This window comes from Oryctolagus cuniculus, chromosome 20 (assembly GCF_051225735.1).
Source record: "Oryctolagus cuniculus isolate XC-2025 breed Fujian yellow rabbit chromosome 20, ASM5122573v1, whole genome shotgun sequence".
Lineage (NCBI taxonomy): Eukaryota > Metazoa > Chordata > Mammalia > Lagomorpha > Leporidae > Oryctolagus > Oryctolagus cuniculus.
Genome location: NC_142886.1, coordinates 19381102 through 19397454, shown reverse-complemented (window position 1 = coordinate 19397454; position 16353 = coordinate 19381102). Strand labels below are relative to the sequence as shown.

At 46.1% G+C, this 16353-nt stretch overlaps 1 protein-coding gene across 8 annotated transcripts in view; it reads left to right on the top strand.

Moving 5' to 3' along the window:
* Positions 1 to 16353, top strand: part of DCAF5 (DDB1 and CUL4 associated factor 5) — a 106747-nt gene that overhangs the window by 401 nt on the left and 89993 nt on the right. The window contains exon 1 of one of the 8 annotated variants that reach the window (XM_089322169.1): positions 100 to 284. The exons of the other annotated variants lie outside the window; for them this stretch is intronic. The gene's annotated coding sequence lies outside the window, so the exon portion shown is untranslated. Of the gene's footprint in view, positions 1 to 99; positions 285 to 16353 lie in introns of those variants that run through there. 8 annotated transcript variants of the gene reach the window in all.

The following is a 16353-nucleotide window of genomic DNA, read 5'->3' as shown; positions in this document are numbered from 1 at the left end:
CCGCCCCCAGCCCCTCCCTTGTCAACCCCCACCCCTTCTGCGGTGGGGAGGTTTGGTGTCAAATTAAGACCATTGCAGGGGGAGGGCGGGCGGGCGGGAGGGGAAGGAGAGGATGTCTTCTATAAAAAAAGACCTAAAATGGTTGACAGGTCCCTAATTCGCTGCATCCCAAGTGCAAAGTGCTCTCTCCCGAGCCCTGCCCCCGAAAGTGTGGGTCGGGGAGGGGGCGAGGTTACCGCTCCACAAAGTTTGATGGCAAACTCTTCCTCCGCGTACTCGGAAAGGTGTGGAGGACACATTTTTGGGATCCGGAGCGGGAGGAGGCCGAGGCACGCCTGAGGCAAGCGCGGAGCTGGAGTCTCCGCCGCCGGTGTCAGGGAGAAGGGGGCTGCGGGGCCGGGCGGTGACAGGGCCGGACGCCGAGCGGCCGGGGGGCTGCGACCCCGGGGCTGGCGGGGTCGGCGGAGGGGAGGGAGGGGGCCGGCCGGCGGGTCGCTGGCTAGCCGCCCCCCTCGGCGCTGTTAGGGGCCCAGCTCCTTCCGTACTGGTGTGGCCTCTTCCGCGTCTTGTTTTTATTTTGGGTTCGGGAGTGGCGAGGGCTTGGAGGCTGGCGTCTGCCAGCGTGAACTTGAATGCGCAACTTGCGAGGCAGGGGGTAGGTGGGCGACCCCCGGGGGACTTCGTGGCTGGAGCTCGGCGCCCGCACCCGTTTCCCCTGCGGCTGCCGTTGCAGGTGGTCTCCGCGTCTCCCCCCTCCCGCCCAGCCGGGTCTGCTTGCCCCCGGGCTTCCCCTCCGGTGTGGGGAAAGTGGCGAAATCGAGGCCGGGGCTCCGGCCGGGCGGTGTAGGCCTCGCTCTCCCGGGGCTCCTAGCGACAGGCCGCTGAATCGATAGCCTATTGCTCCCGGGGAGGCCCCGGCCGGGCGGCGGCGACAGCTGCCCCGGGGGAGGTGCTCCTGCTGCGGGGGGGAGCGCTCGGCGCCGGCCCCCTGCTCCCTGGGGTCGCGGACCTGAGGCAAAGGGCAGGGGCGGCGGCTCCCCGAAACCCGGCCCGGGGGCGGAGGGCGAAGGCGGGTGGTCTGGCGTTCCCGCTCGCGGTGTGGCCTCCTCGGTCCCTCCCCCCAAATTGGGAGGGCTGGAGCGGGGGAGCCCGGGGCTGGACGTGGCGCCTGGCTTCACCCAGGTCGGCCCTCGGATGGCTTTCTAATTTGCGTCAGTGGGCAGCTGGCCAGAAACTTCTGGGATCATGGCATAGCATCCGTCTTCTTGGCGAGTTACAGTCGGAAGTGACACGGGGTGTACGGTCCAGTTTGGGGGTAGCAGAGACAGGCTCTGTGTGATCATTTCGTGATAAAGCTCCCGGGGTTTCTTCAGAACTGACCTGAGGGATTCCACCCTGGGCCGTTTTCTCTTCGGTTAGGTAGATTTTGGCCCTAGAAGGTCATCATTCCCTGGAGGGAATACCCGGCTTCAAGGCGGATCCCAAACAAAAGCTTCCTCCCCCGCGGTGCCACCGCAGGAAGTTTTTTATCCAATGAATTTCAAGGGCAGAAGTGGGAGAAGACCTCTTTAAAGAGTTCGCAGTTTTTCCCCTTAATACTTCTTGTGTACTCAGAATACTCCTGACTTCCTCCCGGAAGGATGGATTCCAAGAGAGGTGTTCCCAGACACAGGTAAAACCCACTGTTGGGAGGCAGGGAATGTGAGGGCCCCTACAGACAGCGGAACATCGTAAATAACCTACACATCGCCCAGTTTCACACACTTTAAAAACAGCTTTATTGAGATAAGATTTCCGTACCATAGGACTCGCCTCCTTAAAGTGAATACATGTTTGGAAAGCACTTAAAAAGCTCCCTCCACTCTCTACCAGTTACTGCTTCCTTGTGCAGGACCTACCCCATACCTTCAGTCAACTCCATTTTCCCTTGGTCTGGGTCGGTGGTCGGTTTCCTTGTGGAGAGGAGGGTCCTTCCCACAGGGCCGGTTCTGGCCAGCCTCCTCCCCTCCCAGGCCTGAGTTGCCCATCTCCATCAGTACTTCCTGGGTTTCAGCCTTTTTTGCCCCTTGCTCCTCCTCCCTGCCCCCACACTCCCAGTTCAGTTCTTCCTGTTTCCTTTTTATCTACTCCTGGCCTTGTTCTGAGCTCTCCAGGTTGGCTCACACAGACCTACTTGTTCTGGTTCCCTTCGCACTGAGTTTTGGGTAGAAGCCTTCCATTGTGAGTACAGCCTGCGTTAAGGGAAAGTTCCTCCTGTTTGCTTCAGATAAGGAAGCCTGCTTTGGGAGTCATAATACACCTTAACTTGTTAAGGTTAATTAATTTTTTTCTGGGAAATACTTCAATAATCTTATCTGTCATTGTCCCTCATTAGCATTACATCTGAGGGAGGGGCACATTCGTGTTTTGAGGCTAATGCTGTCTGTCCTTAATAATTCACAGTAATCTCCTCAGACTCTGGCATGGTGGTGAGATTCCTTCCAGGCATTTGGTGTTGTTTTTGTGTCTTGTCTGGATTGGTTAAAGCCCTCAGAGAGCGGTGATTTAAATGATAGATTGTTCATAGTTTATTCATTACTTTCATTTCATAATTGTTCGGGCAGGCTCACATTTCTTGTAACTGACACATACCATTTGATAAAATTAACTTAGACCCAGGGTGCAAGTAATATTTCCATAACTCCTATGGCTGTATTACTTTAACCTTTTTCCAGAGCGCAGCGAGCCAGTCCATGTTAAGGGTAAACCAGAGAAAATCAGGCAGGAGAAAAGGCACTCTGCTGAGATTATGACAGCAACAAGTGGGACAAAGGTTGCTTGCCATTTTAAACCACTGAAATATTTTTACCTGAAAGGCGCTTTCCTTAGGCCTCACTGTGTTGTACAAGTGTGACCTTAGTCAAGTTAGGAAGCCTCGTGGGTTCTTGAGGAGCGCGTTGGGAATCTCACTGCCCACCTGAAGGGCTGTTGTGAGAAGTGCTTTAGGGAAAGTATAGGTTGGGTGCTGAACAGAGTAGGAGGCCTCTCTGAGAAAATGCTGACTTTGTGGTTTTCTTTCCCTTTTGTACATCCGACACCTGGTGTCATTAATAGCTGACATTTGTTCCTGCAGTTTGGGGAATGGGCTGTGCCAGTTGGGAAGAGGAGGCTCACTGGGTGTGGAAGGCCCGGGTACAGGGCCTTGACTTCACTGGAGCTGGAGGCTGCACCAGTCACAGGCTGTAGAATTTGGGTAAATCTCATCATTCATCTGTGAAATGAGCAGAACAGATTGCCCGACTTGCCTAACAGGGTGGCTGATGAGATGGTGTATGTGAGAGTGCTTTATAAACCACGTGGCTCTGAGTGGTCATTACATACAAGGAGCAGCCCAGGCTTAGTGATGATGGACTTATTGAAGGATATTCCAGTGTGTGACTCCTCCGGGGTAAAGAGAAGCGGCACTGGCTGTTGAAGTGCTGTTTGTGAGAGACCCTAACAGCAGCAAGAAGCCTATGTTACTGCACGCGTTTCTGGATTGTCTGGGTTTACCGTGGAGGTCTTTGGTTGCATCTAGTACTTTATATTATCTTCACCACCTCCTCTTCTACTTTCCCTTTTCCCTTGAATGGGGTCCTTTCTGTGTGTGCTATTTTCTTTGGGAAGAAGGTGAACATCTCTATGGGATCTGACTGGAAGACCAATCACAGCATGGTTCTCTGTGTATCTGCCTTGGATTATAACTCTGCCTTTAGCTTGTAAAGGGTTTGTGCAACCAGAATCTTAGCAGTAAACAACAGGAAAGATTCAGCTCTTTGGAGATGAGAGTTGCTATAATATTATTTGTCCTGAATTGAGATTTAAAGTATTGGACCCTTCGAACTGGCCGACTGGCAGCTTATAAGTATGAAGTTTTGAATTACAGAAAGATTATCATCTCTTTTTTGTGCCTATGACTAAATATAGGGAAAAAAACCCTGATTATATTTTCAAAGAGTTAATTAAGTAGGTGCTGTACAATGGGGAGAGGCATTTAAATGCTTGGTCATGATATTTGTATTTGGGGGATTAACTGTTCAGCTTATTTCTGTTCCACTTGGACTTCTGACCTTATTGATCATTAGGAGGGTCCATAGTTACAGAGAGGGAGATTATGGGTATGAACCCTGGAGTCAGACAGCCAGAGCTTGTCCCATCAGCTACTCAATAACTGACTTACCTTTGACAAATCACTTACCCTTTCTCTCTGTCTCTTTTTTTTAAAGACTTATTTGTTTATTTTAAAGAGTTACAGAGAGGGAGTGGCAGAGGCAGAGAAAGTCTTCCATCCAGTGGTTCATTCCCCAAATGGTCACATGGCCAGGGCTGGGACAGGCCAAAGCCTGGAGCCAGGAGCTTCTTCTGTGTCTCCTACGTGGTTGCAGGGTCCCAAGGACTGCAGCTGGGACTCCAGCTGGTGCCATATGGGAAACCGGCTTGCTGAAGGCTGTGGCTCTACCCACTATACCACCGTGTTGGCTGACTCTCAGCCTCTTTTTTTTTTTTTTTTTTTTTTTAATTAATTTATATGAAAGGCAGAGTTACAGAGAGGCAGAGATAGAGAGCGCGAGAGATCTTCCATATGTTGATTCACTCCCCAGTTGGCCACAGTGGCTGGAGTGGTTCCGATCCGAAGCCAGGAGCCAGGAGCTTCCTTCAGGTCTCCCATGCAGGTGCAAGGGCCCAAGGACCTGAGCCGTCCTCCACTGCTTTCCCCAGCCATAGCAGAGAGCTGGATCGGAAGTGGAGCAGCTGGGACTGGTGCCCATATGGAATGCTGGCACTGCAGGTGGTGGTCCCACTCACCATGCCACAGGGCCGGCCCAGCGTTTCTGTCTGAGGACAGTAATACCTCACCGAGTTGTATTGAGGACTAAGTGAAATAGCACTTGGAAGGGTCTTAGCACAGGGCCTGGCTCAGCCTGTAGCTCTGGTTGCTGCTGCTGCTATAACCGTAATTGTTGTGTCACCGAACGTCAGGATAAACTTTTGGAGCTTGAGACCTTCAACATACAACATTTATTGTCTGTGGCACAGTACAATGGTGACAATCAAGAAGGTGAGCTGTAACATCAACCACAGTATTGTCATCATAGCATATTTTTAAGCATCAAGTAATAGCAATGATTATAACTATGCTTAATTTGTTAGTGGTCAGTTCCTGTTGCCTGGTCATTACTTACACCACATTTTACAGATTCAGTTTTTTGTAAATGAAATTAGTCTATAAGCACATTATCTACAGGTAAGGTGTTTGGCTTTAGCCAGTTAAAGTTTGACTTTATTAAAACTATTTAGATGGATTTCTTGGTGCAGTGGTTATCACATGAAATGTGGCCAGTGGTAAGGCAGATTTCTGTGACAAATTTTCTCAAAATACACATTTTGTCAAGGTGATCAGGGAATTGACTCCTGAATTTTTTTCCGGGATTTAAAAATAAGAAAGTACTGATAATCTGTTGCTGGGAAGGCACTAACGTTTATTCTTTGGTTTGTTAGTTCAACTAATAGTTGGGTGTATACTATTTATAAGTCAACAGCTATGAGAAGAATAGGGGTGATGAATCAGACATAAGTTATACTCCCAAGAAACTGACATTTTGGGAGTATTTGGTCTCACATGTAACAATGCCTGGTCCTTTAAAATTTTTTCTTTATGCTTTATGACACTTTAATAGACATTTGATTTTTTTCTGGTTTGCAGTATTTATTTATTTATTTAAAAGATTTATTTATTTATTGGAAAGGCAGAGTTACAGAGAGGCACAGGCAGAGAAAGGTCTTCCATCCACTGGTTCACTCCCCAGATGGTCACAACGGCCTGAGCTGCGCCGATCTGAAGCCAGGAGCCAGGAGTATAAGAGGTCTGTGGGTAAAGAAAGGAGGCCCATAGAGATGGTTTTGGGGGATTATGATAAATTATGGGGATTATGCCAGAAGGATAAAGTAGTGTGGATATTTATAGGTGTACATTATTTGTCCCACTTGTTCTTTAGTTAGCTAATTGATACCCATCAAAGTTTGGCAGATTTAGAATTATGCTGAAGTTTGTCACTTCTGCTTTAAAATAATCTAGTGAGGTTTAACTGATGGCCATCAGTCGCATCAGATATTGTTAACCCATCAAAAAGTTGTCTTGTGTTCATCAGTGGATTTGATTATAAAGTATGATTGGAATGATTTAGATCAGGGAGACTTTATTGACCAGTAAAACTTGGCTCAAATGGATACTGCCCTTGATATTCTAAGTTAAGAAGTGGGTACATTTGTCTTCCCATGTTGTGAATGAGGCAAAGAGAGCATGTTTATAAGAGTAGTAGTTGGGGCTGGGCTGTGGCATAGCAGGTAAAGCTGCTGTCTGCAGTGCCAGCATCCTATATGGGTGCTGGTTCGAGTCTTGGCTGTTCCTCTTCTGACCTAGCTCTCTGCAATGGCCTGAGAAAGTAGTGGAAGGTTGCCCAAGTCCTTGGGCCCCTGCTCTCATGTGTGAGACCCAGAAGAAGCTCCTGGCTCCTGGCTTCAACTCAGGCTATTACAGCCAATTGGGGAGTGAACCAGTGGATGGAAGACTCTCTCTCTCTGCCTCTCCTCTCTTTGTGTAACTCTTTCAAATACATAAATAAATAAACCTTTTTTAAAAAATTAAGAGCAACACTTTTTTTAAAAAAGATTTATTTATTTGAAATAATTAGAGAGAGGGAGAGAGATTGATCTTCAATCTGCTGGTTCACTTACCAGATGGCTGCAAGCTAGGAGTTAAGAGCTTCATCTGTGTCTCCTTTGTGAGTGGCAGGGATCCAAGCACTTGGGTCTTCTTCCACTGCTTTTCCTAGGCCATGAGCAGGGAGCTGGATCAGAAGTGGAGCAGCTGAGATATGAACTGGTGCCCATATGGTATGGTAGTGCTGTAGGCCACAGCTTTACCTACTGTGTCACCGTGCCAGCCCCTATAAGAGGACTTTCATTGCTAATAAAACATGGTGCTTAATTTTAGTGTTTTTATTTTTTTGGTGATTTTTAAGAAAGGAGAAAATAATTGATTTTCTTATTATTTTAGTCTGAATTTAGTTACTCAAGGGTGGAATTAAAGTCTTTTACAGTTAAAGGAACTAAAACCCTAATGCAGATGAGGGTTATGTAGGTTAAGAAGGAATCAATTGTTTTAAATTTTTGCTGCCTCACATAATTTTAAAAGTATTGGTTTTTTCTTTCTAATATAATAACTGAATATTAACCTTTTAGGATTAACCCTTAGATTATTGTGAGAAGATGAAATTCCATTTCTTTTCCACACAGTACTCTGACCTTTAAAATTTTTTAAGTTTTAATAATGAGGTTGCTGTTTGCTAAAGTTTGTGTATATATGCTGAATCTTTGTATTTAAATTTGATCTTTGAAAGAGAATTTAAATTTTTAAAGTTAATATTATTTTTATACATATTAGAAAAACTAACTAATGTGAATAAAAGTTTTGATGTATTTACTATATAAGGTGAGATTAAATTTAAAAAGGTAATTTGAAGATTTTTTTATTTTTTTTGAAAGAGAGAGAGGTATCCATTTGCAGTTTCACTCTCCAGATAGGCGCAACTGCCAGGGCTGGCCAGGCGTCGGGAACTCCATCCAGGTCTCAGATGGTTGGCAGGGGCTGAAGTACTTGGGCCATCTTCCACTGCTTCCCCAGGCACATTAACAGGAAGCTGGGTTGGAAGTAAGGCATCTGGGACTCGAACCAGTGCTCATATGGGGTGCTGGCGTCCCCCTAAAAAGGCAATTTAAAGAAAAATAATGGTAACGGTATTGTGCGGATGTGGCAGGAAATCAGGACTGATGGAAGCTGGGGGGCTATTGCATTAGGTAGCCCTTTGATATCTTCTTTCTTCCTCATGGAATCTGAGGGTGGAAGGATCTTCATTTTATGGAAAAGAGAACAGAGACCTTAAAAGGTGGCTTGCCCAGAGCTGCCTGCTTAGCCTGTGGCAGTCAAGGGTACTAAGTAGGGCTCGTTGCTCCCAGTCCAGTGCTGTTTAAAATTGCCTCTTTGTGTTTCTCTTTCTTTTTCTTTCTTAATGGGCAGGCCACCTTTTCTGGACTGCTTTTAAAGAATTGAAAGCTGAATATTAGCAATTTTTCAAAGACACGTATACCTCTAGTTGCTCCTCTTAAGTGATAAGTCGTATCTGTTTTTTGCTGTAAATAAAGTTAATGTGTTCTACTTAAGTATGTTTATTCAGTAAAAATATTTGTTGAATACACTTTATCTTTATGTGTCTCTCTTTACTCTTAATAATAACCATGAGAATTGCGCTTTCACATTTATTCAGCTTGTAGTGCATGCCAGGCCTTCTGCTGAGTGCTATGTCTGTCTGACTGTCACTTGGAACACAGTCCGTGTTCCCTGTAGTCTAGAAAGGCAAGGGGACTTGAAGACTGCTGGTTGTCATAACTGAGTGCTGAAGAATCGAGACAGGACATTGATAAATGATCATTGAGGGATCTGTGGCACAGAGACTGGCAAGGCATTTGTGGTAAATAGACGTTAGAATTCATTTTTGGTGGTGAGAAGGAAGTGAAATAGAATTCTAGGAATGAAAAAAAGATTTATATTAGCTTAGTCTTTTACCTTAGTCTTTGTAGAAAATTTGGTTCCAGTAAATGCTTCCCAAGTATTTGTTCTTTTCAGCTTTAATAATTGTTAGTCACCACTGCCACTATGATATAAGCTTCTCAAGACTTAACTCTAATTATCTCACATCCTCTGCCAATCCCTCAAAAATCTACAGTATTCTCCAGTGCCGATTGAATTGAGTAGTAGTTTCTCCCAGTGGCTCACCCATGTTTAGCTGAGGTATTGCTGTTTATAAGAATAACTGTAACAACATAAATAGCTCATATCTGAGCATGACATTCACTTATTGGTTAATATCTGTGGTGTTTGATGGGCCAGACACGTGTACGTATATGATCACATCAAATGCTTACAAGAATATTTTCCAAGGTAGGAATAGAACTATTACCATTTATGCTTTAATACTGTTGTCTTTATATCGCATATGAGGAAACAGGCTCAGAGACAGGTGACTTGGGGAGACCTCCCGTGGTTTGTGGTGGAGCTGGGCTTCCAGGCTGAGTCTGCATTGCTCAGAGAATCTCAGCTAACTGCTCCACTGTATTTGCTTACAACATCTTCTCCTTTCATTCTCATCACTTGCTGCTATCATTCTGATACTTTGCTAATGACTTTCTCCCCCCTTTATGTGGGAATGGAGAGGGGATGGGGTTGAGGAGATGGAGCCAAGGGCTGGGTGCCGGTAAGCAGGGTCATGGTCACCACACTCACCCTCCGCACGACCTCCTTGGGTGCTAGAGATGGCCTCTCCTGGGTTTGGTCTTTGTAGTCTTCCAAAATCTTCTTCCTCACACTTTGTGTGTTCTCTCACTGCTTACATAAACCACGTTCCTCTCGTTCAACTCACATACCACAGTGTAGTTAGGAGCAGGCACACTCTGCCTACCAAGTTGATTCTGCTTATCTATTAGCCCAACTAAATGTACAGGCAAGGTATTAAGTATTTACCAGCCTGTAATTTGAGTTTGATATTTGCTGAAAGCATGCTGATTGAGTATAATTTGGCTGAAATTTGGTCAACAGAAATAGGTATCCTTCCTCATATAAATATACACGTGGAGGAAATACCTGTGCTTGGGGCATGGAGGAATAAAGCGCTTTGTGGAAGGAGGTGTGGACGTATAACTCAGGCTGAGTGCGCAGAGAGCACGGATAGAGTCATTTGGAAGCACTTTTCCCGAGACACGGTATCATAAAGGGCAGGGAGTGGGGAGGGCTCCTAGAACGGATGATAAACCCACCTAATCCTTGATATCTTGAATCACAGTGTTCTTGCAAGAAAAATTACTTCTGCACCAGCAACTTCACTTTGTTTCTGTGGAACAAAAGGGCATTTCATTTCCAGGATTGTTCACTGAGTGGATGAACAATTTGGGTGATATGTGGGTTTTGGTCCTGGACTTAGATAGATTGTTCTTCATCAGTTTTTTTTTTAATTTAATATTTATTTTTCTTTATTTGAGAAGCAGAGAAAGAGAGGAAGGGAGGGAGGGAGGGAGAGTGAGGGAGAATGGGCGATTGAGCTCCTGTTCATTGATTCACTCCCAAAATATCCTCAATGACCAGGGCTGGGCCTAGCTGGAGCTAGGAGCTGGAAATGCAATGCAGGTCTCCCCCATGGGTGGCAAGAACCCAGTTACTTGAGCCATCACCCCCGTCCCAAGGGTCTGCATTAGCAGGAAGCTGGAGTCAGGAGCCAGAGCTGGGTGTAGAAACCATGCTCTTCATTTTGAGAAAACTGGTCTCTTAATGGCTAGACTAGATGCCCATTTCTTGGGCCGGCACTGTGGCATCAGCATCCCATAAGGGTATAGATTTGCATCTTGGCTGCTCCACTTTCAATTCATCTGGGAAAGCAGTGGAGGATGTACCAAGTCGCTGGGCCCCTGTTCCACTGGGAGACCCAGAGGAAGCTACTGGGTCCTGGCTTCGGGTTGGCCCAGGTCTGGCTGTTGTGGATTTTGGGGAGTGAACCAGTGGATGGAAGATCTCTTGCTCTCTCTCACTCTCTCTCTGTCTCCCTCTTTTTGTCTCCCTTTCTTTCTCTCGCTTGCTCGCTTGCTCTCTCTCTGTCTCTGTCTCTAACTCTGCCTTTCAAATAAATAAAAATAAATAACTAAATGAATGCCCATTCCTGCATCAGTTTTCTTTTTTGAGAGAGAGACAGAGAGAGACAGAGAGAAAGGTCTTCCTTCCGTTGGTTCACTCCCCAAATGGCTGCTATGGCCGGCACGCTGCGCTGATCTGAAGCCAGGAGCCAGGTGCTTCCTCCTGGTCTCCCATGCGGGTGCAGGGACCAAGGACTTGGGCCATCCTCCACTGCACTCCCGGGCCACAGCAGAGAGCTGTACTGGAAGAGGAGCAACCAGGACAGAACTGGCGCCCAAACTGGGACTAGAACCCGATGTGCTGGCGCCGCAGACGGAGGATTAGCCTAGAGAGCTGTGGTGCCGGCCAACATCAGTTTTCCTAAGTCAAGAATTTAGGGAAAGATTTGAGAGTAGTAGTTTGTCACTTTGGTTATCTTCATGTTCATAATTTCCTTGCCTTTGTAGTGTTTGTCAGTAACTCCTTTACTCTTTGCAGTGTTGCGTATCAGATTCTATCCTGTGCCTGTCAGGTGCAGAGCTGGTATTTGTTGGAGATCAAGTCCGTGTAGTACTGTTTTACCTCTCAGGGCCAATTTCAAGCTGGAAGTTATATTTCTTCGGACTGAGGTGTGTAGGAAGCAATAAGAGAATGGCATCTCAGGAAATGGACAGGGTTGTGATAGGTCCAGGTAGTGGAGAGGATGTAGGCAGAAAGGCTGATACCCATCCTCCCTTCTGCCTCTGCTGGGGTTCCTGCTGACTGATGATGTGAGATAAGATTTCTTTATAAGGTTCACAAGGTAACTTGAGGTTCTCTGCCTGCTGGAGTTTTTTATATATGTAGGTGATGGTATATTCTGGTATACTTGAGACTATCTAAAATTGCCCATTGATGAAATTGGAAAGTATTCCTTTCCTTCTTAAAAGAGTTTGTGGGGCCAGCATTGTGGCACTGTGGCTTATAGCCACCATTTGGGATACTGGCATCCCATATCAGATTGCCTCTTCAAATCCCTTATGCAGCTTCCTGCTAATGCCTCTGGAAAGACAGTGGAAGATGGCCCAAGTGCCTGGGTCATCCATGTGGGAGACCAAATAGAGTTAACTCCTAGTTTTGGCCTGGCCCAGCCCCAGTGGTTGTGGGCATTTGGGGAGTGAACCAGCCAATGAAAGCTCACTTTATCTCTTTTGCTCTTCCTTTCAAGTAAATAAATAAATAAATCTTTTTTTAAAAAAAAGTTTGGATGATATATAGATTTATTTATTTATTTGAAAGGTAGAGTTACAGAGATTTTCCATCTGCTGGTTCACTTGCCAAATGGCTGCAATGGCCGGAGCTGGGCCAATATGAAGTCAGGAGCCAGGAGTTCCATCTGGGTCTCCCACGTTGGCAGGGGCCCAAACACTTGGGCTACCTTCTGCTGCTTTCCCAGGCACATTAGCAGGGAGCTGGATCGCAGCTGGGGCTTGAACCGGTGCTCATATGGGATGCCTGCGCTGCATGTAGTGGCTTTGCCCGCTATGCCATAGCGCCGTCCCCTTGATAATATATTTTGTGGTCATGTACCTGTAATCATCTGATTTGTCTGGTACTCAAGTAAAACCAAAATCTTAATCTCTTAACTCCTCATAGTAACATCAAATGCCTCTGATGGAAAAGCCTTCATGCTTCCCTTCTCTCAACTTCGATATCAAAGCTGCCACCTCTGAGGTACCAGATAGAGCCAGAGAGGCAGAGTGGTTGACCGTTGTCCTCTTCTTGTCTTTTCATTAGGAAGGGGGGAGGGGGGAGGCTAAGACCGTTAAGAAAATGCCAGGTCCAGAAGTGATTAAATTACCCCTTTTCTGTATACATTCTTTTATAGTTTTGTTCTATTGTTCACTTGTTGTACTGTGTTATTTATTCACTTATTTATTTATTTGAAAGCAGAGCTGGGGCCAGTGATGTAGCCTAGCTGGTAAAGCTGCTGCCTGCAGTGCCGGCATCCCATATGGGCAACAGTTCAAGTCCCGGCTGCTCCACTTCCAATCCAGCTCTCTGCTACGGCCTGGAAAAGCAGTAGAAGATGGCCCAAGTGCTTGGGCCCCTGCACCCAGGTGGGAGACCTGGAAGAAGCCTCTGGGCCCTGGCCTTGGATTGGCGCAGCTCCAGCCGTTGCGGCTATCTGGGGAGTGAACCAGCGGATAGAAGACCTCTCTCTCTGCCTCTCCTCTCTCTGTGTAACTCTGACTTTCAAATAAATAATAAAATAAATCTAAAAAAAAAAAAGAGAGAGAGAGAGAGAGGGAGAGAGAGAGATTTTCCACCTGCTGGTTCACTACCCAAATGTCCACAATGGCCAGGGCTGGGTCAGGTCGAAGCCAGGAACCAGGAGCATCATCAGGTCTCCCACATGAATGCAGGGCCCAAGTATTTGGGCCATCTTCCACTGCTTTCCCAGGTGCACTAGCAGAGAGCTGGATCAGAAGTGGAGCAGCTGGAACCAGTGCCCTTGAGGGATGCCTGGCACTGCAGACGGCAGCAGACTCTGGGCCACGCCCCCATTGTTAATTTATAAGTTTTCCTGTGAGGGTCTAGCACTGAGGCACAGCGCGTTAATTCCATATGGGTGCCAGTTCAAATCCTGACTGCTCCACTTCCGATCCAGCTACCTGCTAATGTGCCTGGGAAAACAGTGGAGGATGGCCCTTGCTCCCATGTGGGAGACCTGGAAGAAGCTCCTGGCTTTTGGCTTCGACCTGGCCCCAGCCCTGGCCTTTGCCACATTTTGGGGATAAACCAGTAGAGGGAAGATCTTTCTGGCTCTCCTTTCTCTCTGTAATTCTGCCTTTGAAATGAATAAACAAATCTTAACAAGTCTTCCTGTGAATTGTTGCTCTAAGAGTTGGTTTTGAGGGAAGGCATTTTGAGGAATGATTCTCTATTCATTGACATTTTTCCCGCCTGAGGAGTTTTTAACCCAAAATAATAGGATAATTATGTATTACTACAGGCTTACTTTTGTGGTATGCCCATCCAACACCAGTAAATCTTGGTTCTCAAGTGTATACATGAGCACTGAGATTTCAGGAATTGTAGTTTTTTAGGTGGGTGACCTATTTCCTGTAGAATATCTTTCATGTTGTGGGATATCGTGCTTAAAGAAGTTTAAGAGATCTTGGTGTAGTTCTGATTTTACCATTCTTATGATTTTATGCTTCTGAAATTCTGCCTCTTTAGAATTACAGAATGTTATTTCTGGAAAGAGCTAATAATCATCTATTTGAAGTCTTTCATTTTTTTTTTTTTTAATTTGACAGGTAGAGTTATAGACAGTGAGAGAGAGACACACACAGAGAGAAAGGTCTTCCTTCCGTTGGTTCACTCCCCAAATGGCCACCATGGCCGGCGCTGTGCCGGAGGATTAGCCAAGTTAGCCATGGCACCGGCCCTGAAGTCTTTCATTTTATATACAGGTTGAGCATCCCTTATCCCTAGATCCAAAATCCGTGACGCTTTAAAATCAGAAACTTTTTTGAGTGCTGACATGATGCCACAAATGGAAAATTCCATGCCCGACTTCCACAATGGATCACACTGAAAGTATTTTATAAATTACCTTGAGGGTTGAGTGTTACGGTGCAGTGGCATGTAAGAGTGCCTGGTTTGAATCTCAGCTGCTCTGATTCTGATTAACTTCTGGGTAGTGTACATCCTGGGTGTTGGCTCAAGTCCCTGCCACCCACATGGGAGACCTGGATGGAGCTGCAGGCTCCTGGCTTTGGCCTGGCCCAGCCCTGGCTATTGCAGGCATTTGGAGAGTGAAATAGCAGATGGAAGATCTTTCTCTCTTTCTATATATATATCTCTATCTCTTGCTCTGCCTTTCAATAAATACATCTATTTTTTTTTTTTTTTGTAAAGATGTATTTATTTGAAAGGCGGAGTTACAGAGAGGCAGAGGTAGAGATTGAGAGAGGTCTTCCATTCCTTGGTTCACTCCCCAGATGGATACAGTGGCCGGAGCTGTACAGATCAGGAGCCAGGAGCTTCTTCCCTGTCTCCCACATGGGTGCAGGGGCCCAAGGACTTGAGCCATCTTCCACAGCTTTCCTAGGCAATAGCAGAGAGCTGAATCGGAAGTGGAGCAGTGGGGATTCAAACTGGCGCCCATGTGGGATGCCAGCACTGCAGGTGGTGCTCTACTCTCCACGCCACAGCGCCACCCCCTCAAATAAATACATCTTAAACAACAACAACAACAAAAAACAACAACCAAATATTCCAGAATCCAAAAATTTTAAAAAATGGAGTCCTAAACACTTTGGGTCCCAGGGATTTTGGATAAAAGCTACTCAACTTGTATAAGGAAACAAAGGAACAAAGAGGGATTTGCCCAGGGACTCACTGGTAAGTAGTCTAACCAGGATTAAAATCTCTGTCTTTTGAACTGTTCCTTTAACAGGGAGTCATAATAGGTTCTGCGTTTTAAAGGACTTTACTCAAATAAAAGTGTTCAACTATTTAAATGACTTGCTTTGCCCAGAACATTCTGTCTGTAGTTTCATTGTCCCTGAATCTGATTGTTTTGGTTAAATTCGTGGCGCCCATTATTTTACAGAAGAGCAAGTAGGAGGCAGACTGTCGCTCTGTCTCCAGTTTTGATCGTTAGCCTCTGAGCTACATATACTTCCTTACTTGGAAAGCCTTTGTTTTTTTCTAAGAACATTACTCAGGGTTTCTTTGTAAATCCTGACGCCTGTCAAAATCTTGGTGTATAACTTCCCCCATTCCAAATTTTCCTTCAAGTCTTCTAGTACGTAAATTCTAGTTGTGTCTCTTGTGATGTTACTTGGGGTCACGTGACTGATTAGCACTCAGAGGATTGTGGTATATCTTTTTGTATAACTGGCTTGGCCGTGTTTGATGGCCTGGTGCAGATCAGCTGCTGTAGGTTGCTGCAGCCTGTACTCTGCCTTAGACACGCTGGCAAGAAACCACTGAATTGTCGGTGTTTAAGCAGTGTTTAATTTAGTGTCAGTAAACATCTCTGTTTATACCTGCTTATGGGTAGGTGGTATAGAAGACCTGCCTAAAAGGACTGTGGAAGTACTGGGGCCTGCATTGACTTAGTCTTTTCAGAATTGCCCAAGAAGAGAAAACAAAGCAGTGTTGTAGTTGGTTGTTAATTATGCCTTTTTTTTTTTTTTAAAGATTTATTTTTTGAAAGACTAAGTTACAGAAAGGCAGAGGCAGAGGGAGAGAGAGGTCTTCCATTCGATGGTTCACTCCCCAGATGGCCGCAACGGCTGGAGCTGCGCCGATCCGGAGCTAGGAGCCAGGAGCTTCTTCTGGGTCTGCCATGTGGGTGCAGTGGCCCAAGGACTTGGGCCATCTTCCACTGCTTTCCCAGGCCACAGCAGAGAGCTGGATCGGAAGTGGAGCAGCCAGGATTCAAACTAGCACCCATAGGGGATGTTAAATTGCTGCTTGTGATGCTTGCATCCCATATGGGAATGCCGCTTTGAGTCCTGGCTGCTCCACTTCAATCCAGCTTCCTGGTAATGTTCTTGGAATGGTAGCAGAAGATTGTCCAAGTGTCTGGACCCCTGCCACCCATGTGGGAGACCCAGATG